Here is a 14,986-nt window from a genome sequence, read left to right as displayed (position 1 = left end):
TGTGTTCATCTCCAGGAAACAGATACATGGGATTCTATGGACTTTCAAGTCTCAGCAGAGAGAAGACCCAGTTAGCTTCCCAAAGTACAGAAGCAGAGGAAATAGCAACACCACACAAAATCAGCCCCCTTAGTTTATAAGAAGTTACCCAAGCCTGACACTCAGGAAGTATCACTGTAGGGAACGCAGTATTTGCCCTTCAGTTCACTGTGCGCCTCACTATGGCCTGGGAGGGGAGACCCATTCATTCCAAAGATGCTTGCCCCTGCCAGGGACCCAAGACCAACATTCCCATTCATAATCTCATTTCATCTCAAGAAAGCCCAGTGAGGTCAGGATTTCTGATTGAGGAAACATGGAGGTTCAAGGCTAAGACGGAATGACATCCAGACTGGGGCTCTTTCCTGTAACACACCATCTCATTCCAACCCAGTCCCTATTCCACTCCAGGTACGTGCATATGCACGTCCCTGTGACCACGTGTATCTGTATCTATGGGTGTATGTGTGTCTGTATATATGCGGGTCTAGCAGGTATAATTAACTGGGTTTCCTTTAGGAAATCCATAATCTCTCAGCCTCTGCTATTTGAAATATATCCCCAAACTAGCCCATGCGCCACACTTTTACAAGATAGATATTCAAAACATTTCCAGAAAGAAGGATTCACTTAAAAATAGGTTGGGCTCAAACTTCCACATTGGCTTTTACTGAACTATCCTGCAAAGATGATATTATGGTTTGCCTTTTTACTTATAGGGAAATTAAGGCTTAGAGAAGGTAAGCAACTTGCCCAAATTAGTAAAGTTCATAAAACATGTGAGTCTCAGTTTGGTCCATTCCAAAACTCAGACACGGCCTCTCTACGGCACAGAGATGGCAGGGTGTATAAACAGTTGGTGCCCCCACAGCCAAGGCAGCCTCCTGTGGTGCCCCGTCCCTTCCCCCTCACCCCATGCCAACTCTCAGGGGACGACACAGCACTACTAGGACAGAGAAACCCTGTCCCACGACCACAGAGAGCAACCCGGCCCATTATCTTACCACACACACTGAGTCATAGAAGGGTCCAGGCTGTTTCCTCCTCTGGGTCAGCTTCTTGGGCGCATGTGCTGGGCAACCTCAGAAGGGCCCCCTGCTTGCCTGAAGGCTCTCCTGTTGTTGTCCTGAATCTCTGCTAACATTTGAACAAGGAGCCTTGCCTTTCCATTTTGCACGGGGCCCCGCAAATCGTGCAGCTGGCCCTGCCCATCTTCCCCGGCAGGGAGCTCAGGGAGCTCCAGGAAGAGCAGCCCCGCCAGCCACTCCCTGTGTGTTTCCAAAAATGTTACCCACAGCCCCTGAATGGTCAGGACAGAACAGAGACAAGTTACTTTAATCTGGAGTGGCTTCCTGCCTGCCTGGACTCGATGGGCAACTCAGTAACTGCTAGACAGCTCCTCGCCCCGTGTCTCCTCGGTATCCCACCTCACTCCTCCGCTCCACCACATCCCCTGGTTTCCAACCATGTTGTCCTTCTCCTCCTTAAATGCACCATAGCTCACAGGGTTGAAATTCCCAGAGAGCATGGGCATTTCCGCTCAGATCCCCAATTCCCCCCATGGAGCTTTTTCAAGCACACGCAGCAGGAACTTGATAAGTGTGGATGGATTTAAATAAATGGCAGTATTTCCTGAATTCCTGACCCTATCATAAGACATATCAATGTGACATTACATTACATATACACAGAGATTGTATTTCCTTCTGCAATGGGATAAGCACTAAAAACAAGAGACTGTGTTAGTTCTAACTCTGCTCCATTTGGGCTCACGATATTTCCCCCATCCTACTGTCCCCAGGGCCATCTCTGCTTCCCCTTCCTCCTCTCCCACCCTCTGCAGATCCTCCCTTCTTTAGGCAACCTTCCTGATCATCCCAACCTACTCGAATTCTCCAAAACACACTCTGAGCACTCTTTGTTCTGTTTAGAGGACACCTGACCATATACCACGTCACAGCACCCCCATGTTATTGGATTTCTTGTGCTAACTTAAATTTTTTACATCAGCAAACTTTCCTCCTTATCTAGGCTCTGAGCCCCCACAGGAATGGTTCTTGGCACAGTGCCATGTATGCTGCAGGTCGTCTCCCTGATGGAAAGACATCTAATGACAGTAAGTGGTAGTGGGGCAGAAAGAGGAGAGAAAGTTATTAATTCCCAAGAAGGAAATCCTCGTGGCAAACCCAATAAGCTTAGGTACTTCGATCCCTTCTCTTCTGGAGTCCACAAGAGGTCAAACACATCCAGACCTTGGCCAGATACCCTGAAGAGGCATTGCAAGTGACACTCAGCAGGAAGCAAAGGCATGCTCCTTTATGAACCTGCATGGTTAAATCACATCTTGGCATTCCCAGACAAAAAGCAGGACATTTTCATTTCTGTTTGTGGCTATTTTCTGCCCCCCTCCATCCTACAAACAAAAGGCGTATGCCCTGTATAAAAGGCATAAGAGGTATTTTTCTTCTCTATGCTTTGAGGAAAGGGATGTTTTCTCCAGGGGAATGGGGACCCAGGCCCCAGGACTTCAGGCTCTGGAAGCCAAGCCACCCCTCCCAATGGCTACAAGCCCCAGGAGATGTCTTTGTGTAGACTCTCTCATTTCTAACCCACCTTTCTTGGACTGACATCCCTGCAAGCTCTGCCTTGATTCTCTCCACCAAAGGTGCTTTATTAACCTAGGAGGACTTCTCATCTTCCCCCTTAGTGCCCAGCCATAGAGGCCCATGACCCTCCTGAAACCTCACTTCTGGGTACCTCTTCTGCCCTGTCACCCCTCTAAAGGCTCGTTAACCTGTTCTCCCTGCCCCCTGGTATTTTGGAACACTGAAATGCTGATACCTGGCCCCATGGTCCAGGCCACTCTCATGCCTCTGACTTCAACCAGCTGCTTCCCCCTGTCTGGAGCAGCTTCTCTCTGGCCTTCCCCAGGTGCCTGGCCACTCACAGGGCAAGCCACACTCCTTTCCCCACAGGCGAGACTTAGACACCCCTCCCTGGCAACCTGCATCTCTCCCACCATCAAACGTCAGACAGACCTGCCATTTCTCCTGAACTGTGGTCACTATCCCTGGAATGTGACCTTCTTGGGGTCGGGGACAGTGCCACATGGTTTATCAGGAACCCACACCGAGCCTGGCACGCAGCAGACCTGCCCGGGCTTTGCCAAGGTTCATATCTCTGATCTCCGTCCTGTTTTGGCCTTTCTCCCTCCAAACAAATATTCCATGTCCTTACTTCAACTAATCCGGTGACAGTCACTCCCAAATCCACCTCCCCCCATGCTCCACCTCCATATGTCCAGCTCCCCACCTCTCCATTTGGATGTGCTCACACAATCCCACCAACTTCCTCTCAAATGGACTTCATGTCCCTTCAGGCCACCCTGGCTTCTTTCAGTGAAAGACACCACAGTCCTGAGGTCCAAAGCTATGGAATCATCCTAAACTCTTCCTCTGTTGTCTTAAGCCCTGCCACATGCCAGGATTTTATATGCATTATTTCAGTGCAATGAACACTTAGAAGTGGATGTTCACATCCTGATTTTACACAGGAGGCAATGGGTGTCTCCAACAAGTCAAGGGACTTGCCCAAGGTCAAGCACATAATCCACTGACCTGGGATCCGAGGCAGGCGACCTGCCCACACCTTCTTCTTGGCTTCAGGCCCAAACCACCACCAAGCTCCCTCCTAGGAGCACATCATGGCTTCTCATCCCTTTTCCCTTGATTTAGCTCTTGGTTTGCCCACTCTCAGGAGATCTCCAATGATAGCACACCCTCAGGGGCTGAGCAAAATGACAGATTCCAGGGCCCTGAGCTCTGAGTTTGAGTCAGCAAGGACCCAGGAATCTGTATTTTAACAAGCTCCCGGAGGGACCAGGAATGCAAGTAGTTTCATTCTCTCTAGGTTCTCTTATCTCCTCTTACACCAGCATCTGTCCTCAAACTTCTTCACGATTCACCCCTTCTCTCCCGAGCTGCGGTCAGGTCCTCCGGTGTCTCCTCACACCTCACAGTAGAGGAGAATCACAGGGCCCGTTCAAAAATATCAACGCATGGATCCCAGCCAGAACCAACTAAAACGGAATCTCTGGGTGGGTATCAGGAGAGTTCATCACGCTTTACCCCAGATTTCCCTGGTTTGAATAATGACAGTCCATTATCGCAGGGGACCTCTCAATCCTGGGAAAACCAGAACAGTAGTGACCACATGGGCTCTGGCCTTTGTAAGCCTCCCTAGGTGATTCTAATTTGCAAAACACTGGACCACATCTGGGTCCAGAGGAGTCTCTCTCACTCAGACAATTGCCACAGGACATTCCCTAAAGCTGGAGTTCATTTGCCTTTTGTTTTCATTTAACTCTGGTGATCTCAAAATGTCTCTCTAGACCAATGGCATCCCATTACCTGGGAACTTGTCAATAAAAAGTAGAGCTAATCCTAAATCACTTGCTCTTCTCTTGGGTTCACTAGATCTTTGGCAAGTCCCTCCTGAGAGCCAGTGGCATTGACAGATTTGAAAGAAGTGGGGTTTAAGGAGTTAACTGTCAGGCATGAGAGGGTATGATGGCGGAGATGGTTTGAGGCTGGGAGGTCAGTCCCCAGGGAGGTGTAGTGGCGCTCAGAGGGGGCCTGCCTTTGTGTCAGATGCAACAAATGTTTACTGACCACTAACTAACCAGCAGGCTTGTTCATGCCACTTCACTAAATTCAATACTAACATGGTGTTGGGTAAAACCTGCTGCCTTCTCTTGCTTGAGCTCAGGACCATTTGAGAAAGGGATGTGTGAAGCTGACAGATGGAGGTCACAACATCAGCCAGGCTCTGATAAAGCTGTCCAAGTATGCAGCTTTATACCTCTGGATGAATGGACTGCCTAACATTCCACTCAGTGAGGCCAGCACACAGGTCCAGGCACTGGCATAGGAGGGTTGACCGTGGACCTCACATAGGAGTGGGCTCATCTCCCAGAACTGGCCAGACACACCCACCCTGCAGACAGCAGATCCCAAAAAGGGGCAGAAGTATTGGCAGACCCACCTCATAACTTCTTCTAGAGTCACTGGTTAGAGATGCCTCGCCTATTCCCTAGAGGAAGTGATGGAGAGGATGAGGTGTGAGAGTGAACAGCCAGGGCTGTCCCCCGCCTTCTCCCCATGCATGTTAGAACCCTCATGCCCTTGCCCACCCCCCAGAGATGCTAGCCCGGTCTGGGGGAAAAGCCAGTCACTGATGTCTTATAAGTTTCCCTGGCAATCCTTAGGGGCCATCAGGCTTGCATAACCACCCTGGGGAGATCCTCTCCTAGAAACGAGATGCTAGGGGCACCTGGGTGGCTCAGTTGGTTAAGCAACCACCTTTGGCTCAGGTCATGGTCCCGGAGTCCTGGGATCGAGTCCCGCATCAGGCTCCCAGCTCCATGGGGAGTCTGCTTCTCCCTCTGACCTTCTCGCCTCTCATGCTCTCTCTCACTGTCTCTCAAATAAATAAATAAAAAAAGAAAGAAAGAAAGAAAGAAACGAGATGCCAGGGATGTCCTCTCTATGGGTTGGATTGTTCCTATCTCACAACCAGGGAAACAAGTGCTCAGGAACATCTCTCCCTATACCCAGAGCTGGTGGACAGAACTATAAGGGTGAGTAATGGCAAGAGACAGATCTGCTTTCTCCAAATATACAGACTTACGGGTTTTCAGCCAGTTTGGAGCCAGATCAGCTAAAGCAGAAGTTCTAGAATCTCCTGGGGGGGCTTGTTAAAATGCAGTTCTCTGAGCAGCACCCCCAAGCAAGTCTGATTCAGAGGGAGGGCTGTGTAGCTATGGGGAGAGAAGACAGGCTGATTTGGTCTCCAGCCACAGCTTTGCCACTATCTATCGGGATGACCTTTCCTGACTCACCCAACCTCTCTGAGGCTCAGTTTCTTCATTTGTCAAACACACATCCCAGCAGTAATGACCTCGTGTGTTTTTTAGGAGATGACAGGGGACACACAAAGCTCCCCAGGTGGTGTATGGCCCAGAATGGGGATAAACTGTAGATGTTAATTATTATTTGTAGATATTGCTATGTAGGGGTGGCTTTGAAAAGACTGGGAGGAGGTTGGGGATGCAGGCAAAAATACCAAGAGGCAGAACACCAAGGAGAGAGTGAGCCAAGTCTAAGAGGATGCAGGAAGGGGAGCTAGAAACGGAGCATAAGCCAGGGCACAGAACTGGCAGAGGATGCAGGGTGGGGGCTGCAACGATCGGGCTGGGAGAGGGGCTGGATTCAGAGGCACCCAAAGTAGAACTTCCTTCTCTCCAAGCTCACGATTTACTCCACCCCGCCACCCCCATCTCTCTGGGCCCTACACCACATGCCTCTGTCCAGGCTCATTTGTTAGAACTGCCCCCCCTCACTGCACCCCCACCCCTGCCCTAGGGACTCCAGGAATTTTAGCAATGTGTCCAGTTCTTGTGCTGGAGGGAATGAAGCAAAATGAAAGGGGGGAAGCTCTCTCTCTAGGCCTGTGTCTTTGTAGGACTTCCCACAGCCCCCTAGTCCTCCTCTCCCCCAGGAGATAGCCGTCCTGAGTCAGCATCTGGTTAAAAGTATCCAAACCAACAGGGACCCTAGTGGCCTGCCTCCTTTCATCCAACCACGAAGCTGCCTCTGCCATGTCAGCCAACCCATGACCCTTTCCTCTCTCATAACTAGACTCAGCGCTCATCTTCCTGAACTTCATGGGATTACAAGAGTTTCTCCCTCTGTGTGTACACCTATTCCTTCCATCCATTCCATAAGTGTTCACCACACACCTACTCCATGACCAGGCACTATGCTGGGCAGTGGGGATTCCAACATGAAGAAAGTACAGTCCCTGCCCCACCCCCATGGGCTGAGGAAGGGAGCACTAGATCTGGAGCTCACAGGAGAAAATGGGGGGCCTTGCCATGCTCTTCAAGTTCATGTTCTTGTTCTTCAATCCCCTCTTCTAATGTGAGAAGAGACCCCCCAGCCAGTGGTGGGGTGCCCCAAATTCCCCTGTTCTCTCTCTCTCACCCACACAAAACACACCAAAGAAAATACGCCCATCACAGACATGAATAACACACTTCATGGTTCCATGCTGCTCTCCATTCTGTGGATTTTAGAAATTTGTCTGAGCCTCAGTGTAGGTCTTCTTCAGTACCTGCCCTGACCTCTCTATCTGGCAACTTAATTTTATTGACCTCTTGGATGTCCCAGCACTGCAGATACAGAGAAGAATAAGCTGTATTCCTGAACACCTAAAGATCCAAGTCTAGTGGGAGAGCCAGGCACTTAAACAGTCATAACACAATATGGGACACTCAAGCAAGACTTTGGGATGTGAGCAGAATAAATACATCCCCTCTAATACCTCCCAGTTGTTGACAAGGAAGATACCAGGGGAGGCTTCCTGGAAGAGGCAATCAAGAGAAGGAGTAAGTCTGAAATTGAGCCTATGCATTAGCTTAGTACCTGTCATTTCAGGCCGTCTTAATCACTTCCCACTGACTCTGTTCCCATCCCCTCCATCTCTGAAAGCCCAGGACACCAGGGCTTTTGGAAAAACAAATCCATGTGCAAATGATGTGATTATGGGTGGATTTTCTCTCTCCTTTGATTTAGAGTTAACGTTATAATACCAAGAACTACTTATGTAATAAAAACTAAATTTATAGAAGAAGAAGCTATTTCGCCTGGCTATTTTTAGGTGGTTGCCTAGAAAACCCACCTAGATACCCACCTTGGCCTTTCACCTTCAGTGTAAATGAAGGTCAGTGTGGAGTTTTCAAATATGGCACCCCTATCTTGGCTAGCTGGGAGCAAGCAGTGCTTTAGCATACTGGAGGGCTGGAAATCAGAGTTGTCCCAGGCTCTGCAAAGAAGGAACTCAACTGCGAGCCAAAGGCTTCTTTGACTCAGGAAGCAGAGTGGGAATGAATTTTGATCAAGCCCAGGGATCCAAACAGGTAGCGAAAATCATTGTTTGTGTCAAGACTGAAGGAGAACAGAAAGATGTAAGTTTTTGTGTGTGCAGGAACAGGAGAGACTCAGAAGCTTGAATAGCCCTTGCTAACGTGAATCGAGATTTCCTCTCACACGAGAGGTTTGCCCTAATATTTACCCCTGGTTGGGTTGACCGAAGCCAATCCCCCTTTCTCTGGGGATTTTATCAATTATTCAAGGGGCAACATTTTATTTCACTGAGACTTGGCTGAAGAGCCTTGGCCCTGAAACTGCTTACTGAGAAGCAGATAAGACCTCAGGGATCGGATGCAGTTGAGAATCTAGAATTTTGCCTTCTAAATTTGGCTCTGCTGCTAATTAGCTATAAGACCCCAGGAAAGTTAACTTCTCAGAGTTTCACCTTTTTCATCTATTCAAAGAGAGTATGACAGGACATACCCGTGACATAGTCATGAGGAGTAACAGGCAACTCAGGAATAATACTGCTTGTCTGATCCACAGTATTTTACAAGGAAAATATTTAAAATATTTCCTAATATATTTTGTCCCTGGGAAATCCAGGTATTTCATTTTTTTCCCTTTCCTTTCTCTTGTACCCTTCTAATATCAGCCCTAAGCCAAGACCTTCTCTCCCCCAGGCAAAGAACACACGAAGAGCCCCCAGAAAACAAAGGTCAGCAGAGTTGGAAATGGCTGCGGAGAGGTAATGCTCTTTTCTCTAGTCAGGAATTGAGAAGAAACCTTTCCAGGACTGGGAGGGAAATGAAGTCAATGGCCAGGATTTCACTACTCCCTTCCCCAACAGGGGTGTGGGGAGAGGGACAACATTAGAAACGCCCAGTGACTCAGAATCCCAGGGAAACGCCTTGGACAAGGCCAGCCTTTGGCGGGGCCCAGAGCAACATGGGAAGGTTCACAAGGACCAGGGGCTGCCCTCCGGCCCATCTAGAATCCCCGCCTCTGTCTGTAGAAGAGCTAGACACTCAAGCCCTCCAGGGACAGGGGCGAGTCCCAGGAGAGCCAGGGAGCCTGAGGATGCCGAAACTTCAGCAGCAGGCTCCAGGTCTGCCTTCGAAAGCCCCAGGGACAAGACCAGACACGGCCCCTTCAGTGAATTCCAGCACAGGAGCTCCAGATGCAGGCGGGACAGAGAACACATCTGTGGAGATCAACAGGGACCCTGCGGTCCCACGGGGAGACACCCTCCCAGGGCGTCTAAGTTGGGACCTCATTGAACCAGGAGCCAGTTTCACATCAGGACAGGCTAAAGTACCTTTATTAACTGAGCTAAGATTTTTACGGCAAGTGACCGATTACAGGAAATAATTGGTTTTCCCTGAATGTGGGAGTTGTATATATTTGAACTTCCCATTTCTGTAAGGTTTTGGCCAATATTAGCTGCTATCACCATCATCAGTAACAAAATAAGTTGTTCTCAAATTGACACAGAGGGAGGGAAGGCCAGGGAAAGAGCAAAAACAGCCCTACTTGTGTCAGATCCAAGTCCTAGGAAGGCAGAGGGTGGCTGGTTGGAGGCAAGGGACAGCGAGGGGAGGAGAGGGGCAAGGTACCGCCTTTGGGCCTTACGTCCCCTCTCCTGTTCTTAGTCTTTGTAAAGAAGTCAAACCCTACAGTTTCACCCAGGTTTACAGCTAAGGAATCTCTCCTCCCCTCTACCCTTTGCTCTATACTCACCTGGCCTGTGAGGTAGGGGCGACAGGAGTAACAGGGCTCCTCCTCTCTCACCAGGCCCCTGGCTGCAGTCACGGCCATGGTCACCAGCCAGAGCTGGAGAATCAGGTGGCCTGAGCACAGATCCCAGCACCGCTTCTCATCTGTTATCATCTCTGACGAGTTCCCTGTGCCTTAGTGTCCCCCCTGAGAAAGAGAATCTCAGCCACATGCGTCATAAGATTACCGTGGGGGTTAACTAGCGGGCTTGATGACAAGGGAGTGTCTGGCCCCTGGCGAGCACTGTGGCAGCATCAACAATTGCACACGTTCTCAATGACTATTCCAAACAACCCCTCTGCCTCCCATTTTCCACATACACTTACGACTGTGTGAGATACCGTTACTTTTTTGTTATCTCTCTCTCCTTGAGACATTTTTGTTCATCATCCACCGTTCTATCCACAGGGCCTAGAATCACCGCCTAGCACATAGAAGGAATTCTTATGAAATTTTACTCACTTTTAGCCTTCGGCAGATTATATAGAATGCCACATGCCTCCGTTTACTCATCTGGAAAATGGGGTTCAGTGCCCATATAGCCAAACTGATGCGAGGATTAAATGAGGCACCATTTGTGACTATGCCCACACCAGCCCTGGGTACATGACGGATGGGTGCTGGCCCATCTGGGAAGACAGTCCTGCCCCTCATTGGGGCAGGGTCTGCAACGGTTAATTCCAGACTCATTTCCCCCAATGTGAGGCAAGGCTGGCCAGCAGGACAACTGGCAGCCATCCAGGGAGAGGGCAAATGTCAGAAATGGGTGCCCGCAGGGCTGCCCTGGTCCTGATATGGGGTCTTGACCCAGGCAGCTGGAGTCTTTCCCCGCCCCCTGCTGCTGAGAGACACTGCCTGGGCCTGCAGCATTTGGGAGCCAAAGAAGGAGCTGAGCGGTGGGAACCTCCACCCGCCTGGGTCCCACGCCACATCCTGGCCTTGGGGGAGGTGGGCCCAAGGCTGGGACTCGCTTCCCAGCCATTCCCGGGTGGCCTGCTCTCCCGCCGGCCCAGCTGCGCCGACAGAACCCGAGGGCTGGAGGAGCAAGTCTGTCCCTCAGCACTGCCTGGTCCGCCCACACACGACAAGGCAGACCCAGACCTCAGCACAAGGTGGGGCTTGGAGTTTGGAGCCCAGGTCCATGAGCCCTGCAGCCCACCTGCCTGCCCAGCCTACGGGAGGGAGTGTGCTCAAACGCAAAGTCATGCAGGGGACACAGGGAAGAGATGGTTTCCAGCAGGGGTTTCCTGCTTTTCCCATTTCTCACAATTCCCCAGCTTTCCAGCCACTTCCCCTAGTATCAACTCTCTGACAACGGACCCAGGAAGAAATGAAAACAGGCACACAGGCTCAGCACGGATGGTGAAGAGGAGTAAATGAAACCCAGCGTCCATCCCATGAATTCATTCCTTCCACAGTCACATACAGAAATTCTACCCGGTGCCAGACGCGGTCCACTGGGGGATATGAGCTTGAATACAACAGAGCTGCTCATCAAAAGCACTGTTGGAATGGGGGCTTAAGTGGGTACGAGAAGAATAAATGAAAGAAGATGGGATTGGGAGGGAGACAAACCATAAGTGACTCTTAATCTCACAAAACAAACTGAGGGTTGCTGGGGGGAGGGGGTTTGGGAGAAGGGGGTGGTATTATGGACATTGGGGAGGGTATGTGTTTTGGTGAGTGCTGTGAAGTGTGTAAACCTGGTGATTCACAGACCTGTACCCCTGGGGATAAAAATATATGTTTACAAAAAATAAAAAATTATATTAAAAAAAAAAAAAAAAAGAGACAACCAAAAAAAAAAAAAAAAAGCACTGTTGGAGAGGAAGCAGGTCTGAGTGGTGAGCAGACAGGGGAGGGGTAGTGGGCAGGGTAGTGTACAGGGCGTGGTGGGAAACAGGGGAGGGGTCTCTAATAAAGCCTGCGAAGGAGGCGGAACCAGGAATCCAGAAAGGGTGATACCACGGTGGTCTGGCAGGCAGCATCTTGGGGGAGAATAAGAAGCTGACGAATGAAGAAACCACATCCCGCACCATGACATTGGCTTAGAATCTGCAGGGGACACTGTCTCCAGAATGATGGTGGCCTTAACGCCCATCCCCTCAGGTTTCAGGGATTTTCACTAGAAAAGAAGCCCTCCAAGAGATACTTGGGTGGCTCAGTTGGTTAAGTGTCTGATTCTTGATTTCAGCTCATGTCATGATCTCAGGGTCAAAGGATAGAGACCCACCTCAGACTCAGCACTCAGTCTCTCTCTCTCTCTCTCTCTGCTTCTCCCCACACATGCTCTCCCAAATAAATAAATAAATAAATAAATAAAATTTTGCAGCTGCTCTGGAAAACAGTATGGAATTTCCTCAAAAAGTTAAAAATAGAACTACCTTATGACCCAGCAATAGCACTAGTAGGTATTTACCCCAAGGATACAAACGTAGTGATCCAAAAGGGCACATGCACCCCAATATTTATATTTATAGCAGCAATGTCCACAGTAGCCAAACTATGCAAAGAGCCCAGATGTCCATTGACAGATGAGTGGATAAAGAAGATGTGGTATATAGATATACAATGGAGTATTACTCAGCCACCAAAAGAATGTACTCTTGCCATTTACAACAATGTGGATGGAACTAGAGGGTATTACGCTAAGTGAAATAAGTCAGTCAGAGAAAGACATAGATCACATGATTTTACTTATATGTGGAATTTAAGATTAAAAAAACCAGATGAACGTAGAGAAAGGGAAGAAAAATTTTAAAAGATATAAACAGAGAGAGGCAAACCATAAGAGACTCTTAACTCTAGGAAACAAAACGGTTGCTGGATGGAAGGGGGCTAGGGGATGGGGTAAGTAGGCATTAAGGAGGGCACATGATGTAATGAGCACTGGGCAGCATATGTAACTGATGAATCACTGAATTCCACCCCTGAACCTAATAATACACTATATGTTAACAAAATTGAATTTAAATTAAAAAAAGAAAGGAAATAAACCCTCTGAGGCAGGGACAGGGTCAGGTCAGTCTCCACCCTCTGAGCTTAGAATAGTGATGGACACGCACATGGGAGGCACTTGGCAAATGTGCCTGAACGTGTCACTTAGTAAATAAACTCCTTGAAGGTAAGGTCAGGACTGACCCAGAAGAGCCCTTGCACCCTTCTTATCTTACCAGGATTCACAAAAATTCTGTTTTGCAATTTCTTGCATGCTGCAACTCTCTAACTCATATAGGTAAGATACCTTCTTAGCCTCCAACACAGGTGTCTTTCCAAGGCACCAACAGTGGAGTCTGTCTCCCAAAGTGCCACCAGCTTTCCCTTATGGTCACACTCCCTCCAAAAGCCCTGGCCACAACTATGAGAATCACATGCCAATGGGGACAGCAGGCAGCTGGTGCCAATGTCCACACCTGGGTCTCTACAGAAAAGCACGGTGTTGCCACCCACACCCAGCTGCGGGCACACTGCAGGCCTGTGCACACACTGGTCCCCAGCACCCCCACCACAGGAAGCCTACACAGAGGAAACACCAATTAGAGTGCTTGGTTTGGATACCAGCATGGAACTGGCCCCTGGGCCAACTGCCCAAACATCAGCCATTCTTATTTCTTAGCAGGAGATCGTGAAGACTACAGGTTCCCCTCATTCTTCACTCAGCCAATATTTAATGAGGACTTAATATGGGCTAGACCCTGTCACTGGGACTAGGAATGCACAGTTGGCCCTATCATAACCCCTGCATTCTGGAAGCCCCTAGTCTAGGGAAAGACAGGGAGAACTGTGGTTTTCATACTCTGTGCACATACTCTGTAGCATTTATGCTACATCCAGGGCAGGTCTTCAAGGCCACAGATAGAGGAGAACCTCACCTCCCTTAAACTGGTGGGGAGGGGAAGAGGAATTGGAGAAGCTATAGACATAATTGTGCTTGGAACTACATCTCGAAGGATGGCTAGGTATTCACCTCTGGAGGTACCAACCCTCCACACAGAAGGAAGGGGAAAGTTTAAATATAGGCTGTGAGAGGTGGGGCGCACAGATATGGTCCTGTGCTTGGTCATGAAGGGGAATACCCTCCTTGGATTCTGAAACTAAGTTTGGGATTTTCCAAATTCTCCTTTGGTCCATTGAGAGAATCCATTTCCAGACCAAGGAGGTCAAGGGGAAGCACACAACACACAGAGACAGAAGCAGCTCAGCAGCCCTGGGACAATTCCCCACCCCATCAGGGTCAGGGCTTCCTTGACAGACTCCTACTCAGAGAGCTGAGATGTGAGGACCACTGACCTCCAGAGTGACCAAGTCCCATTCCACAAGCGTGGATGCAAAAATCTGACCCTGGGGCAGACCACCATGAATGGCGACACTCCTGATGCCTGTGTGTGAATGAACTCAGTCCCAACTTTTCTCTGACATACCCTACAGGTGACTCCCACACAGCTGTTGGGAGGCACAGGATACTGACCATGGGGTAGCTATCCTTACCAAGACCATTTTACAGGGAAGAACACAGGATCGAGAAGCAAGGCCACTTGCCTCGGGACAAACTCATGACAGACCAGGTCTAGAGCCCCAACCCCAAATTCTCAGCATAGGACTCCCCTTTCCCACTAGGGGACAGTGGCAGGCATACCCTCCTTTGGTTCTTGGCTTCCCCTTAAGTGCTTTCTCCTGAAGGTAGTGTCCATAGTAGAAATAACAACTACAAAAGTCTATTTAAAAACAAAATAATACCTCTGAAATTCTCAGCCAAGATGCACTGGTGAACATTTCCCTAAATACTGTGAGTCCTGCAAGGGCCCAACTACATTCCCCCATCTCTTTGGACGGTGTTACCTAATATTCTAGAAGCAAACTCACAACTTCTGGTCTTTACCACAAATTTTCCCTCTGAAGCCTGGAGAATACTTAGAAATGGTGTTTAAATGAGAGAAGGGGCTCCCAACAGTCCATCAGAAAGGTTCTGATCTGCCAGGTCAAAGATCTAGAAACGCTGAGTGTGCGTACAGAGATCACTACCTGCCTGCCATCAGCAGGATCTTTTCTAAGACGCAGTGAGAGCAATCAGCAGCAGCAGCAGCAATAGCATCAAGCCAACAAACCTGCCTGGTATCCAGGGACCTGGGAATTTTAGGAGAATGAGGTGATATTTTGATTTTCCAGAAAAGAAGAGCCATCAGTCATGCCAAGCTATACAACTTGAGAATTCTGATGGAAGTGCAAAAAGACAGAAAGAA

General features: G+C 49.2%; 1 protein-coding gene across 5 annotated transcripts in view; it reads right to left on the bottom strand.

The window, feature by feature from the left end:
* DAAM2 (dishevelled associated activator of morphogenesis 2) overlaps nucleotides 1–14,986 on the bottom strand; it is a 119,314-nt gene that overhangs the window by 70,409 nt on the left and 33,919 nt on the right. The window contains exon 1 of one of the 5 annotated variants that reach the window (XM_082731105.1): nucleotides 9,711–9,824. The exons of 3 other annotated variants lie outside the window; for them this stretch is intronic. The gene's annotated coding sequence lies outside the window, so the exon portion shown is untranslated. Of the gene's footprint in view, nucleotides 1–1,043; nucleotides 1,280–9,710; nucleotides 9,825–14,986 lie in introns of those variants that run through there. One more of the 5 variants, XM_082731103.1, reaches the window with a different exon arrangement.

The sequence above is a fragment of the Mustela nivalis genome (genome assembly GCF_964662115.1).
Source record: "Mustela nivalis genome assembly, chromosome: 5".
Taxonomy (NCBI): domain Eukaryota; kingdom Metazoa; phylum Chordata; class Mammalia; order Carnivora; family Mustelidae; genus Mustela; species Mustela nivalis.
This window is presented reverse-complemented; position numbering and strand designations above follow the sequence as displayed.